General features: G+C 40.4%; 1 long non-coding RNA gene across 1 annotated transcript in view; it reads right to left on the bottom strand.

The window, feature by feature from the left end:
* LOC140848985 (uncharacterized) overlaps positions 1-15316 on the bottom strand; it is a 50030-nt gene that overhangs the window by 20499 nt on the left and 14215 nt on the right. The window contains exon 3 of the long non-coding RNA XR_012130368.1: positions 11821-11888. This is a non-coding gene — a long non-coding RNA (uncharacterized lncRNA). The remainder of the gene's footprint in view (positions 1-11820; positions 11889-15316) is intronic.

Genomic DNA, 15316 nt, shown 5'->3' with positions numbered 1-15316 from the left:
GCTTTAAATATCCTTAATGTTGATCACTTAAAGGGTGTCGGATGATCAGCTATGGAGGTACTCTTTTCTGATAATATTCCTTTCTCTTAATAAAAAAAAAAAAAAAGAGAAGTTCCTGTGTGCTGACCTCCAATGAGTTCTGCACAGTGGTATAGAGGGCATGTCAAAGTGTGGGCAAAGGGTCTGTTTGTTTCTATGCAGAAGATCAAGGCCTAGCTTGGATACCCAGAAAATGAACTAAGATACGATATGAGGAGGAGCTTCCGGCATCAGCACTCTCTGGAGGACTTGTGCCGGGGGATGATCATCAAAAAGCCTCCACAGGGATCCGGGCGATGCTGCGATCGTGGCTGCGTCCACCCCACCGTTTCCTGGACTTGCCATTGGAATGAGGAGGGAGATGTCTAGGCTGGCATGTGCATACAGTGAGACAACGAATTTGACCGGATCTGTACTGTTGGAACTCAACCAGGAGTTGGGAGGGGTGCAAGGTGTAGCGCTCCAAAATCTTATGACTATAGACTATCTACGGTTAAAAGAACATATGGGATGTGAACAGATCCCAGAATTGGACTGCTTTAATTTGTCTGATTTTTCTCAGACTGTTCAAGTACAGTAGGACAATATCCATCATATCATAGACAAATTTTCACAAATGCCTAGGGTGCCTAAATGGTTTTCTTGGCTGCACTGGAGATGGATGGTAATTATAGATTTGCTTTGTTTATGTCACCATATTCCTATTATGTTAATATGTGTGTGCAAATTAGTTAGTAGTTTAAAACCTATACATACTTAAGGTACTCTACAAGAAGATATGTCAAAGAAATAATCAATCCTCCCATGTTTTCTTCTGTCTGCTACATCTATAGCTTTTCTTCTTCCTTCCTAATTTCAACCCTTAAATAGAATTCGTGCCTCATATCGAATTTACCGAGTATCATAATTCCTCCAGGTGGTAAAGATACCTCGAGACAAGTGCTGGGCATAGAAGCCACAGGGCATAAATCTGCAAAGAAGTAAAAAGCTAACCTTTTCAAACAATATGGCTTCTCTCTCACTTACCAACTTTACATTTCCCTGTATGGCCCCGGAAGATGACTGGTTAGCCAGAGACGGGTAAGATTCCTCAAGGGAGGAACAACCTAAGACAGGCACAGTCGCAGGGGGGCCATCAGGTGAGAAATTGGGGATCAACAGAGGTGAGGCTCAGAACCTCACCCCCTCTGTTTTGAGAGAAATCTTCTGCATCCGTGGATGTTTTGCTGCCCTTGTCTAGCTTGGATTAATACTTAGTCCATAGGCACACACCTGATCATCTACATTTGCCCTCTTACAGCACTAAACTATGTCTTCTACCTTTATCTTGCATCTACCTACCACTTCAGCATTTTAGTAAAAATAAAAATAATAATAATAAAGGAAGAAATGTGGGATCAACATATAAATCAAGTATAAAAATCAAACGAATATTCATATTTGACCTGATTGTTTATAGTTCATAATGCGTGATCAAAACCGAAAGTTTCTGTGATGAATGCCCTTGTACTGTTCACCATGTAAGAATTTATTCACTATGTAAGAATTCGTTCACCATGTAAGAACTTGTTCGTTATGCTTCAGAAGATTGGAGACTGAAGAGAATTAGGCTTGAGATAGATTAATGATTTTACATTGAGCATTGACCCCCCCTATAGAGAATTTTATAGTTGTTAACAACCATTTGATCAATAAATATGAGAGATTCCCTCTCAAAAAAAAAAAAGAGATTCAACCTCCCAATGCAGTCACATTGTGTGGTATTGGGCCCTAGGATTTCAACATATGGATTTGGGTGTGATGACACAATCAGCCCACAACATAGAAGGAGATCAGTTAGGAGATTTTCATGGTAGTCCAGAAGAGAAATAATAGTGACTGAAACAAGGACTATACAGTTGGCAATGGAGAGACATGAATAAATCCAATGTATTTTTAAAAGTTAAAAAAAAAAAAAAAGGAATCACAAAAAGTTTACAGAAAGAACACAACATTCTCATCCCAGCTAACCCATCGTCAGTTCCCCTGGTGGCTAGTTTGTCCTGGCGTGTGGTTGGGAGCCCTACAAGGACACTCTTTGTATCTTTTCTCCCTGGGTTGTCCTTTTTCCCCGCTCAAAGAATTATTTTATTTTATTTCAAAATTATTTTTTCTTTGATTATAAAGATGAATGAAATAAGTTTATATATAAATATGAATGAGATAAATTTATATATGCAAGCAAGCATATATAAATTTAATATGCAAACTCCGTGATTATAAAAATTGTACATAACAAGATTTTTTCCTTTTTCTAAACAGCTTTATTGAGGTATAATTGACATATAGTAAACTGCACAAACGTAAATGTACAATTTTGTAGTTTTGACATATAAATACATCTATGAGATCCTCACCACAATCAAGATAGTAAACATAAGCATTCACAAAAAAGTGGGGGTAGGGGTGGAGTGGGGTGGTTATGTTCTCCCTGTTTAACCTCAAGTTATCAGCTCACAGATTTGTACACTGAGCAATGAGGATGAATCATTCATTAATGTTTTTTTTTCTGCAAAAGTGGGCAGAAAGAAAAACAACTTCCCACCACTTGGGAAGTTGGCGATTGGTCAGTATTTCATTAGCCTAAATCATGTTACTACACTGTCAGTTCCCTTTCATCATTGTGCATGGGACTCAGCTGGAATGTAAAGAGCTGGGAAAAGTGCCCAGCTGGGGTCTCAGGCCAGCTCTTGGCTGTCCTGTGTGGGAGCAGGAGGGGTTATTTTTCCCTCTGTCCCCTGATAAGCCTGACCTTCTGCAGCTCATTCTCACTGGGTGCTGTATTATTCAGCCCACGGTTTCAGGCATGATATTCCTTCTCTACCTCTAGCTTCTCAATCTTCCCAATGGGCGAAGAGATAGACATATTTATTTATCCTTCGTTCTAGAGTCAGCCTCTCCTCCTGGTGCCTAGACTTAATAATTTTTTTTCTCCAATACTCAGCAATATTTGTTGAATACCTACCAGGTACCAGACATTGTTCTAGGCTCCTGGAACATGTCAGAAGTCAAAACAGACAATTACGTCCTCGTGAAGTGGGAAAACTAAAAGCTAGAACCTAACCTCCACCAATCTCCCTTTATTCTCTATCATCTTCAATAACTCCCTCTCTGAGTTACTTTTCTTCTGCCTTCAAAGATACATAGCAGAACCTTATCCTCATCCTTTTGCAACTAGTAGCTTTTGCTGTTTTTCCCCTTCTATTTGTTGCTATCCGAATCAGTTTACATCCAGTGGCTCCCAAGTCTTCTTGTCCCTCCTTCTTGACCTCAGACACGGAAGACCTTTTCTCAGTTCCCCCTCTACTGAACGTGTTTTGTTCCTGCACTCCCTAGTTGTCCACATCTTTCCAACTTGGGTTTCTATACCACCACCACCAGTCTATTTAAGACCTTCTGTAGCTCCAGTTCCTCAACCCCCACCTTCTCCGCAGGGTTTCCCCCCTCGCCCTAACTGGGTGTGGCTCTCCTCTGCCCTCCGTGCTCTCTCCCTCATGCCCATGCTTTCTACTGCCACTCCCAAAAGAAGACAACTTTCAGATCTTTATTTTGAACACTGATTTCTCATCAGTTACAAAAGCTGTATGTCTAACTTTGATTGCTGCATATGTGTGTCTCACCTCCACTTAGGACACACATAAACCAAGTTGCATAAATAAATTCCTTGGTACATCAGCTCTCCTTTCTAACTTCCCTGTCTGTATTAATTGTAGTTCTTAATCTCTCCAATATCAGAAGGAGCAATTGTTTTGAAGTATATTGCTTAGAATTGTACTAGAGACTGGCTAGCAAGAAAACTCACCAGCTACCCTGATTAAGGGGGCAAACAAATATTAAATACAGCAAGTTTATGGAATATGTAGGGGTAATCCCAACCTCTGGCAAAGAAGGTTAGAAAGCAGTTTCTAACTTCAAAATTGCTAGGTTTAAGTCAGAGGGCAAAGAAGGGATGTGCAGGGCCCTGGTGTGAATGCGCGGGAAGAAAAGGGGGCCTGAGAGCCCAGAGAAGGGGGATTGGAAGCAAGAGGGCGGGTCAGGTAAGGATCTAGAGTTAGCTATTTGCTAATTCTGTCCCCTGGACATGACTAGTTCAGATAGGGCTTTGCTCCCATTAGTCAGTGAACTGACGGGGGGTGACCATGACAGAAAACAGGAAACTCAGCCATCAAAGCCAAGAGGAGCCCAGGAAGACGGCACAGCGCCCAGAGACAAGGGCGTGAGGGGGACACTGTGGGCATGTGATCAAGTATGGACTGTAGTTAATAATAATGTGTCAATATTGGTTCATTAATTGTGATAAATGTACCAAACTAACGTAAGATGTTCATAATAGGAAAAACGGTGTAGGTAGGATATACGAGAACCCTCTGTCTTTACAACTTTTCTGTAAATCTGAAACTATTCCTAAATCATTTATTACAAAAAGTAAAGGCAGTAAACTAATAAGTTATTGGTTTTGAAACTGTGACTCCCTAAGGTCACAAGAAAGGAGGTGTCACGGGGAGGATCCCTGCTGGAAGAGCCTGGAAAGGACACTATTATTATTCCCCAAACCTAGAAACACTGTCTTCCTCTCCCAGGCTTTCTACATCTAATCTGTCATCAAGTGCTGCTGATAGAAATTTAAAATTCCTCTCATCTAGAAGTTTAAGTGTATAACATTAAAAACTTTGTTTCTGTATGGAGGGGGAATGCTGCAAATAAAATCAAAAGACTCATAAGTCATGGATAGTATTTATAATTCATATTATAAGCAAAGGGCTAATTAATTCAATTTATATAAAGAAATACTAAAGACAAACAACCTAATAGAAAAATGAACAAAGGAAAACAACAGGCAATTCACAAAAACAGAAAAAGAAAAATGACTAATAAATAGAAAAAATGTTCAACTTTACATATGATTAAATAAATGCAAATTAGAACAACGACAAGATGCCATTTTTTGCCAATCATATTGGCAAATTTTTTTAAATTTGGAAACTTACAGAGTCGGCAAACTATGAGAAAATAGGCATTCTCAAATATTGTTCGTAGGAGAAAACCAATACAAGTTCCTGGAAAACAAGGCAATAATGATCATTATTTGAAATATAAATATCCTTTGACATAGGAGCAATTCTACTGCTAGTATAGTGCATGAATTTAATGTCAAGATATGCTAAAGTATGTGTGTGCATGTGTAAAACAAGGATGGTCTTTTCAGCATAATTTCTAAAAGTAAAAATCCATAAACAAAGTAATAGTCATTAATAGGAAACTCGACAAATAAAGCATATTTTATTTTCTGAAAATAAATTAAAAATCCTATGGAAGTTAGAGGGAAGAAAGTAAATTTGTATATATCAATATGAAAAGATCTCAAAAGACAGAATATTAAGTTTTTTAGAAAGGAAAATGGAAAAAAGGAAGGAAGGTAGGAAGGAAGGAGAAAAGAAGAAAGAAAGCAGGAAGGAAAGGAGAGGAGGGGAGGGAGGAGAGGAGAAAGAACGAGAGAAAGAAAGGAAGGAGGGAGGGAGGGAGGCAAGGAGGAAGGAAAGAAAAAAATGCATAACATGATCTTATTTATAAAATTAAATACACATACACACACATACACACAGAACCAGCTATATAATTTGTAGCCCAGTGCAATAATGATGTGGGCCCCTATTCAAAAGTTAAGAATTTCAAGACAGTCACATCAGCTGAGCATTACATGCCCTTGGCCCTTCTGAAAGTGGGCACTGTATGACTATAAGGCCATGAAGCTGGTCCTCTCTCTACACACAGTTCATTCATTTTTTGCAGATTCTGTATTTGCTAATTTCCCTATTTGCTAAAATTTATTTGTAACTGGCCTCCCACCCACCCCCACCCCAATCAACACGCACAATGCTTTAATAGTCATCCACAGATACAGACAGAGAAGCAAAATGTTTGAGTCACGGGTCAGGTACATTCCCAGCTAAGGTCCAGCAAGGCAAGGCTCTACCTTCTTACTTCAGCTATCATTCTGCAAACAAGTGTCCTGTTCATGATCTATTTGGTGCCATGTGTTTCACATTTTTTTCTTTTCATTGGTGATCTTGCTGTTTAAAATGACCCCATAGTGTAGAGCTGCCATGCTATCTCATACCGCTAAGCACAAGAAAGCTGAGAAATGTCTTACAGAGAAGATATGCATTAGATAGACTTCCTTCAGGCCTGAGTTATACTGCTGTTGGTCATGAGTTCAATGTTAGCGACTCAACAATATATATTAAATAAAGTGTCTTTAAACAGAAACACACATAAAGTAAGATTATGTATTGATCAGTTGAAAATGCTATGATCAGAGGCTTGCAAGAACATAACCCTGTATTTCCCCAGGAGCAATGGTTCTGTATTCAGTGTTGGTGTTTATAGAACATAACTATGGTGAAAAACAACCAAGTGCTTATATATATATAGGTATATGCTTAAAACTTAATTAAAATACAGAAACCTTTAAAAGTGGTTACCTTTGTAAAACCAGACTGGGGGTGGGGAAGAGAAGGGAGACTTTACTTTTCAAATTATAACTTTATATTCTATTCAACATTTTTTAAGTCTAAGCATATTTTACTTTTATTTTCTGAAAATAAATTTAACATCGTGTATCTCACAAATTCCCCTCATCTTCTCCATGTCTAGGGCAACATTAAATTAGGTCCTCACCACCTCAAGCCAGAATTACTGTAACTACCTCCTAACTGTCCTTCCTTCTTCTAATTTTTTTTCTTTTCCAATCTTTCCAGAAACCACTGTCAGATGAATCTTCCAGAAGTACTACTTTCATCATGTCATTTCTCTCTGAAAAGTGTCAACAATTCTCCAATGCCTATTACAGCAAAACTAGCTTTCAGAGTCTTATATAATATTAGGTCTCAGCCCTAATTCTACTACTTCTAATTCTACTTTCTGGCCATCTCTTCTCCCTCCCCGCCTCATCTGCACCTGTACCAGGCCAGCTTATGCCTCTGTACCTCTGCCTGGACCTGGGCCACACCTCTGTGTCTTCTCAAATCCTGACCATTATCAGTTTCACTACTTCAGTGAAACCCTTAATTTCTTCTTTCCTAAAAATGTTTCCCATTTCTAAATTCTTACACAGCTAAACAATACTATGAATGTTTCCTTTATATGCTATCTATAAAATCTCTAATTGTACATATATCCATATATGTTTATTTAAAAACCACTTAGGCACTTACCATGTACCAGACACTATTCTAATTATTTTATAAATATTATCTCATTTAATCTTGATTTTTATGAGATAGGTAGTATTACCACCCCTATTTTAAGGTAGAAACTGAAGCACAGAGAAGTTAACTAAGTTGCCCAAGGTCACAGAGTAAGTAACAGATCCAGAATTTATAACCACAGTCTGACTCTAGAGTGAGGCTCTTAAACATCAATAATTCTGTTGGCTGACTACTAAAATGGAATTGCATGATGAGTTCCTTGAGGGAAGGGACTGTATCTTCCATTTCTTCTCTTGAGAGCCCCATCTCAGGCTAAGAAAGTCTTTCAACTGCCTTGAGTTTTCTGGGCCTCATTTTTATGGGAGGCTGGCATTCCCAGCTTGGGAATGAACTTGGGAGTGGGAAGTTAGGCATTGAGCTAAGCATGCTTCCCCTAAGCTTGCTAGCTACCTTCTTCCTCCTTGAATACCCTATTTTTCACCTACAGATGGGCTGAGCTAAGCCTTTTGCTGACCTTAGCCCTTCCCTCTGGCTTCCTCCTCCCTCCTTGCAAGGAGCTCACTGGGAGTCCTGTGGCCACAAGAGGGAGAGATGGATGTCTGCCCCATAGGGAGGGTACTGAGTCACAGAAGAACAAAAGGCAGGATTTCACTCATCCGTCCCGCCTCTGGCCCTTCCATCCTGCAGCCTATCCACGTTGGTCCTTCCGAGACGCATCAAGAAATGCACAACTTTAAGATTCATGTGGGCTTAGATTTGAACCTTGACTCCACCACTTGTTAACTGTGTCACCTTAAGCAAGTTACTGAAGCTTCTGAGTTGTGGGCAGGCCTCTGAATATGATTCTGTTATTTCAAATACAGTAATGGCTAACAGTGAGCACTCACTGATGCGTAGCACAGTTCTAAGTACTTTACATGTATGGACTTGTCCAATCTTCACCAACTCTATGAGGAGGTGCTATCATTTATCTTTATTTTACAGATGAAGAAATTGAGGCACATAAAATGAGGGGACTTCACCAGTGACACATAGGTAGCAAGGAGCAATCTAGCCAACCTAGAGGTAATAGGTATAAAATATCTGACATATGAAGGCACTCTGTAAATATCTCTCTTGTGTTAATTAAGATTGGGTTTGTGTCAGGAGCCAGTCCAAACCGCCAGCCTGATGACACAGCCCGGGAAGTCGGATGGAAGGGACTGCACAGCGGCCTTCCCAGAGGAGCAACCCCAATATCCCTCCTGCTCAAAATACCCCTCCTAATAAATTTGCTTATTTTGGTTTCAATTCAAGCTCCCCCTTCAGGGAAGAGGCCATTTCCAATTCTCCCTGAAAATTTTAGGTACTGGCCTTAAAGGAAATTGGAAAAAACCACTACTGCCCTGTGACTACCCCCAATGATGGGAAAGTGAGACCCCATGAGTATTGGATCCAAATTTATGGGAAAAAAGATATGGAAAATTTACTTGGGTTGAGGTTCCCTCCTCCACCCCTACGTGGCTTCCAAATGACATATTCAATGATTAATGGCGACAGGTGGGTACAGAAAACAAATGATATTCTGTGGTTAGCCAGCCAGAGAACAGCCTGGCAAACTATAAAACAAATGAGAACAGGGCATTACCTAACTCCAGATCAGAAAAATCTCCATTTTAAGTCTTACTGAAAATGGGTCCGAGGCACAGTCCATAGAATTTGTCCCTGCCTGCCAAAAAGTCACCGTGTTCTTTTAGAGAGAGCCTCCTTCTGTCCTACCAGAGATGAGGAATGGGAGTATAGCTATGAAAGAATGAGGGCCCTACATAAAAACAATATAATAATGAACTTTAGATAGTCATCTGTAAGGAAACCAAGAATCTGGTATCTACCTAACCTTTGTGAGATTTGCTGGCCGCAATAACTAAGAACAAAGCTTACTTAGAAACAAGTTAACTGCTAAGACCTGCCAAATGACTTAATCTCATTCTACAAACTCATGTAACCATGCTATGTGTCAATTATATGATTAATATCTGTACTTTACTTTATGTAATCAAAGAGTATATAATCAAGCTGCTACTTTTCATTAAAGGTCAGGTTCAGTTTTGGCCAGTGTCTGTGTCCTCATTCATTCATTCAGTGGCTGACGCCATTCATCCTTCAGGGACTCCTGGACTCACTGGAGCTGGACTCCAGCAGGTTTGGTTACATAAAACATAAAATCTAGAATTATTTAAAGGAACTAAAACTTTCTCTCTTATGTGAAACAAGTTCATAATAGGCAGGACAGGACCAGTAGGGTGGCTCCATCCCAGAGAGACTCAGGCTTCTCCAAGATCTCTGCTATGCTATCCTTAGCTCATGGTTTCCCTCTTCAAAGTCACCTCCTGGTAGCAAGATGTATAGCTGCAAACACCGCATCCATACTCCAGGCAGCAGCAATGAGGATGAGGTAAAGACAAAAAGGAAGGCCCCTCAGCTAAGTCAGTTGTCTTTAAAGAACTTCCCCAAGCCCTATCCAAGTGTTCCCATCTGCTTCTCAGTCCTCCTCCGATCTACAGTGGACTCCAAGAGATGAAGTTTTCAACTAGGCACATTCTCACTTTCAATAATATAAGGGCTCTGTTAGTAAGGACGCATGAAAGATTGGATAGTGAATGGGTAACCAGCAGTTTCCCCTATCTGGGCACTGAGATGTCACGTCCAATCCTGGACTCTTACATTTCAGACTCTTCTCATTTGACAGTCTTCCTGAGATCTAACTTTACTGTCTTCTGCTTTTGTGTCAACTTCTTGTCCTGTTTTCCTTAAACCCTTTATTCTTGGACAGAGACAGAAAAAACAGAGACTCTTCATCCTCTGGATGGTCCCAAAGTTGAAAAACATTCATTCATTCACTTGACAAATCTTCACCAAGTACCAACTATTGGCCAGAAACCACACAAGGCATTTGAGAAACATAAGTGAAAAGTCATGTTTGCAGGCCTCATTTAGCTTATAGTCTAAGAGGAATAAACACTTTTTTCCCCCCAAGATGTAAAACATTGGTATATGACAAATACATTCTTTGAGGAGATAGCTATTCTTTACCAAATAGCTATGATTCTCATGCAGAAAGGGATGTTTCCCCAAATTGAGGAGACTCAGGGCAATTTTTCACAGATGAAGTAACACTGAACTGAGAGCCGAAGGACTGGTGGAAACAGGCCAGGGAGGGCGCACAGGCGCCAGGCAAGGCTGAGTGCCAGGGTGTGGGGGACACTGGGAGAGCAGGCCTGTGAGACTGGGATACAGAATGCCCTGGGTACAGGGCTGGGAGATGAGGTCTAAGAGGTAGGAAGGGACTGGAAAGTGAATGGCCTGATGGGGTTTCTATAACAAAACTTTAACTCAGGCCTGTAAGAGATGGGGAACTATTGAAGAGTAGCTTGATGAGATTCACATCTTAGATGGGGGAGGCTTGAGGCAGAGGCTATTTTGATAGTTAAAAAATGATGAACTAAGGCTTGGTGGGGAGAATGGAAAGAAAAGTTAGAGTGCAAAATAAATGAGTATAGTAAATAAAGACATTTCTCCTTCTGGCCTTAGCAGCCAAATCCTTCTGGATTGTTACTAATGCCAGTGGCCAGCACAGTCTCCAGGCTGGATGGAAGTAGGATGGATATACCTCCCACAGCTCAACCTCACCCTGGGGACTTAGGACTTTCTTACATTTCAGACTTTAGGTTATGTTTTCAGTGTGCACGCTGTTCCAGAGACTTCTAATGCTCACCAACATCTGTGCTCTCCCTTTTCTCTTTGCATAACTAGACATTTCCAACCTCCACTATGGTTAAATGTGACCATGAGACTAAATTCTAGCTGAAGGAATGTGAAAGGAAGTAATGTACACTAGTGCTTCTCAAACCATATGTGGCAAAATATAAGTTACTTTTTTATAAGCTATTGTGGACTAAAGCCTTTATAAAATACCCTACAAATGAATTACGGAAAAAAAAAAAAACATATATTAAGCCCCAATTTTTTACTAAATTCAGCAGACCTAGAATTTACTCTATCAAAATGGCTATAAAACTTTCTAAAGGTGTAATTTCTATTTTTCTCCTTACCTTGTCATGCACCAGTCACAGACTATGTGTACCACCAGTCCATGGAGCCCTTTTTTTGGGGACTGCATCCTACTTGTAGGCCCATAAAAACTTCCCACACATGCTTCTCATGCCTTTTGTAGACCTTCATTAATCAGAGTTCCTAAATGACTGTGTGGAAGAGAACTGCTCTGCTACCCAAGAAGCAAGAAATAAACTTTTGTATTTTGAGCCATTTTCCTTTTTTGGATCTATTTGTTACAGCAATTAACCTAACTAATACAAAATGTTTCTATTTCTTATTTCTTTCATAAAGAGTAACTCTGTTTAGAAGGAAGTCCTCAATAAATCTTTGTAGTGAGAGGTAAAGAACAAACTGTTAGGATGGAATATGGTACACAGTGTCTGGATGTTCTTGGAGCAAAGGTCAAAGGTAGGAAAAACATCTTAGGTGGTGGAGGTACCTTAATACTCAAGTACTTCTATAGTTGGTCCTTCCTCTGCAGGATCTCGTATCAGGATAAAATTCCATCTGAAAAAGTTAGAAGGTTTCTCTTAGGTTCAAACATTAAAATGGTATGGTAGAGACATGTCTATGGAGTTGCCTTTTATGTAGTATCTACTCAACAAATGTTTGCTGATTCTGAATCTGAATGCCCAGACCTTCCTGGGGAGATCTCTTCTATACAGAAATACCTTTTCTAGGGTAAGACCCTACCTCTTTTGTTTGGTGTTGATGTCTACCATCCTTGACAGCAGTAAGTCCTTTTTGAATTCTAACTTCCTCTCTTCCTTCTGTAATTGCAGGATCTCTCCTTGCTCTCAGTGGAGGTAGAAAAAGTGTTGGCAATAGGCAGAGTTGTCTATGTCAGAGACGTAAACAGAAAGATGAATACACAGATTGCCATAATTCCACTTTCCGAGAGGTAAAAGGGAACAGCCTGTATGCCTAGGCTGGCTGTTCCTTCAGTCAGGAGAACTGGTCCTCCAAAGAAAGTATACAAAGTTAAGGAAACTGCAGCTCTCAGCACCCCAAAGGTTTATTTAGTGAGGTATTTCATTTATGTATTGACCTCCACAAAAACTGAAGTCACCTTGCCTCATTGCCAACTTCCAGGAGCCAGCAGTGATCTACCCAAGAGAGGCAGGCACAGTTGTGGGCAGGCAGCTGATTATTGGTCTGACTTGTTTCAAATCACTAGAAGATCCTGTGTAAGAGGTATACCATCTTCTTTACAAAATGGGAAAGGGTCTCATCTTCTCCCAGAAGAAGAAGATAATACATATTTTTCTAGAAGCTCTCTAATCTCACAAGAAAATTCAACTAAAGATCATGCTAAAATAAAAAGCATTTTAATTCAATCCTGATACATAGGCAAGCTCTTTTGATTTTTAAATGAAGAACTTGAACCACAGAAGTAAGTAGCAGTAGCTATAGCACAAAATTTTAAATCTACTTAAATTCTATATTAAACTAAAGTTGTAATGAGAAAAGTAAAGAAGGAATAAAATGGAAAGGAAGTGGAAGGCCAGAAAAAAAATTCAAATGATAAGAAATTGATAGGTGATAAGAGGAAGAAGGGACTGAGAAGCAGGTGGCAAAAAGAACCAAAGGGAAGGCAAAGGCAGAAACAAGAGAGTGAAAAGGAAAAGGGGGCAGAATTAAGCTAGATGAGCAAAACTGTGCCAGGTGCTTTATGTCCATCATTTCACATTTGTTCAGCAAGCACTCATTAAAAAATAAACTCATATATTTAATGTTTAAACAGGGAAGTGACATGATCAGATGTGCATTTGTGGGGAAGTCGGGGTTCCTATGGCCAGGATCTTCACTAAACTTAAACCACCTGATGATGTGACTGGCCCATTGCTAGGCTACAGCTTCCACACCTGTAGGCAATAAGCTATTATTGCACTATATAGAGAGCCCGGCCCAGTGCTCTGGGCAGAGGTAGAGATACTAGTGCTCAACGTACAGCCAGAGAACAAGCCGGGTAATAAACCCTTTCACCCCAAGAACGTTTTGCTGTCAATTCCTTTGGTCACATTGATTCCATAGCGAACTTGCCTGGGGCTGAAACCCATTGGCAAGACAGCATTTTAAAAGGTCAGTCTAGCTGCAGAGAGGGGCACAGGTGGATGCAGGTGGGAAATTTCGGCACCTGTGGGCAACACATGGCTGTTGACTCTACAAAAAGAGCTCCGGCCGGTGCTCTGGACACGCCATGGTAGCAGGGCTGCAAGGCTGCAGGAGAGCAGAGCAGAGGCTAGAGTGGTGGCAGTGCCTGAGGACAGACGCCCAGAGGACGGCTGTTGTGGAAGTCTGGGAAAAAGATAATGCTGGCTGGGATGAGACTGGTGGTAGGAAGGATGCAGAGAAACAGAATCATGGGAATTTTAGGATGACAAACTGAAGGAACCAAGCCCTTTTTATATGTTCTCATTATACCTTATAGTTCTCTCATCATAGCCTCTATTACATAGTATTGAAATTACCTGTTTACTTATTTGTGTTTCCTTCTACCTGGGTTGCCCAGTATGGTAACCATTAGCCATATGTGGCTTTTGAGTACATGAAATGTGTCTAGCACAATGAGAGATGTTCTCTAAGTGTAAAATACACACTAAATTAGAAAAACTTTATTCAAAACAAAGAACATAAAATATTTTTATTAATACTTTCTATCTTGATTATATATTAAAATAATAGTTTAGACATATTTGGTGAAATAAAATACATTATTAAAATTAATTTTATTGGTTTCTTTTAAATTTCTCAATGTGCTACTAGAATATCTAAAATTACATATGTAGCTCAAATTTTATCCCTGTTGGACAGCTCTATTATATGCTATAAGCACCAAGGTACCTCCAAGCCTAGCATTTAATAAATATGCATTGAATGAATGAAATCAATATATTCAGACAGGGCACATTCAATTTCTAACTACAGGCATGTACTAATGATGACCCTTTTCAGTGCCTGTGTTAGCTGACATTTTTGACAATGTTGACTTCCCTGTTGGGTGAAAAAGAATGTACTTTCTAAACCAGGTAGACCTAAACATTGCCCAGAATTTGGCAAAAATTTTTTACTATTTCTGATACTTATCTATATGGATAAAATGAGAGTTTCTGTGGCCAGGATTCTCACCTGGCCCTGGTTGACTAGCTCACTGCACACCTGTGGGCAACACATGGCTGTTGACTCTACAAAAAGAGCTCCGGCCGGTGCTCTGGGCACGCCATGGTAGCAGGGCTGCAAGGCTGCAGGAGAGCAGAGCAGAGGCTAGAGTGGTGGCAGTGCCTGAGGACAGACGCCCAGAGGACGGCTGTGCAGGACAACTGTGCAGAGAGGCCTGGAGGACAGCTGTGTGGGATGCCTGTGTGGACAGAGGGGCCCAGAGGCAGAGACCGACTTGCTGCATGAAGACTTGCTCTGAGTGAATGAGATTTTAGTGACTGACCTGCCACCTGGAAATAAAGTTGGGTATAACCCTTTCACCCCAAGAACATTTTGCTGTCATTTTCTTTGGTCACACTGAATCCATAGCGAAATTACCTGGGGCTGAAACCCATTGGCAAGACAATCTACTTGTCTCAAAAAGTACAGGGACAGCTGTCTCCTTACAGACATAGTTCACTTTAGCTCAGTCAATCACTTGGAAAACTGAGTAGTTAATATTTTATTAATAATAATAGAAAGGGAGAGAGAACCAAGATGGCAGCATGAGTAGAGGAGCAGAAATCTCCTCCCAAAACCATATATATTTTTGAAAATACAACAAATACAACTATTCCTAAAAGAGAGACCAGAAGACACAGGACACCAGCCAGAATACATCTACAACTGCGAGAACCCAGCACATCGCGAAGGGGGTAAGATACAAGCCATGGCCTGGTGGGACCCAAGTGCCCCTCACCCCAGCTCCTGGCAGGAGGAGAGGAGTCGGAGCAGGC

Source organism: Manis javanica, chromosome 4 (assembly GCF_040802235.1).
Source record: "Manis javanica isolate MJ-LG chromosome 4, MJ_LKY, whole genome shotgun sequence".
NCBI classification, from domain to species: domain Eukaryota; kingdom Metazoa; phylum Chordata; class Mammalia; order Pholidota; family Manidae; genus Manis; species Manis javanica.
This window is presented reverse-complemented; position numbering and strand designations above follow the sequence as displayed.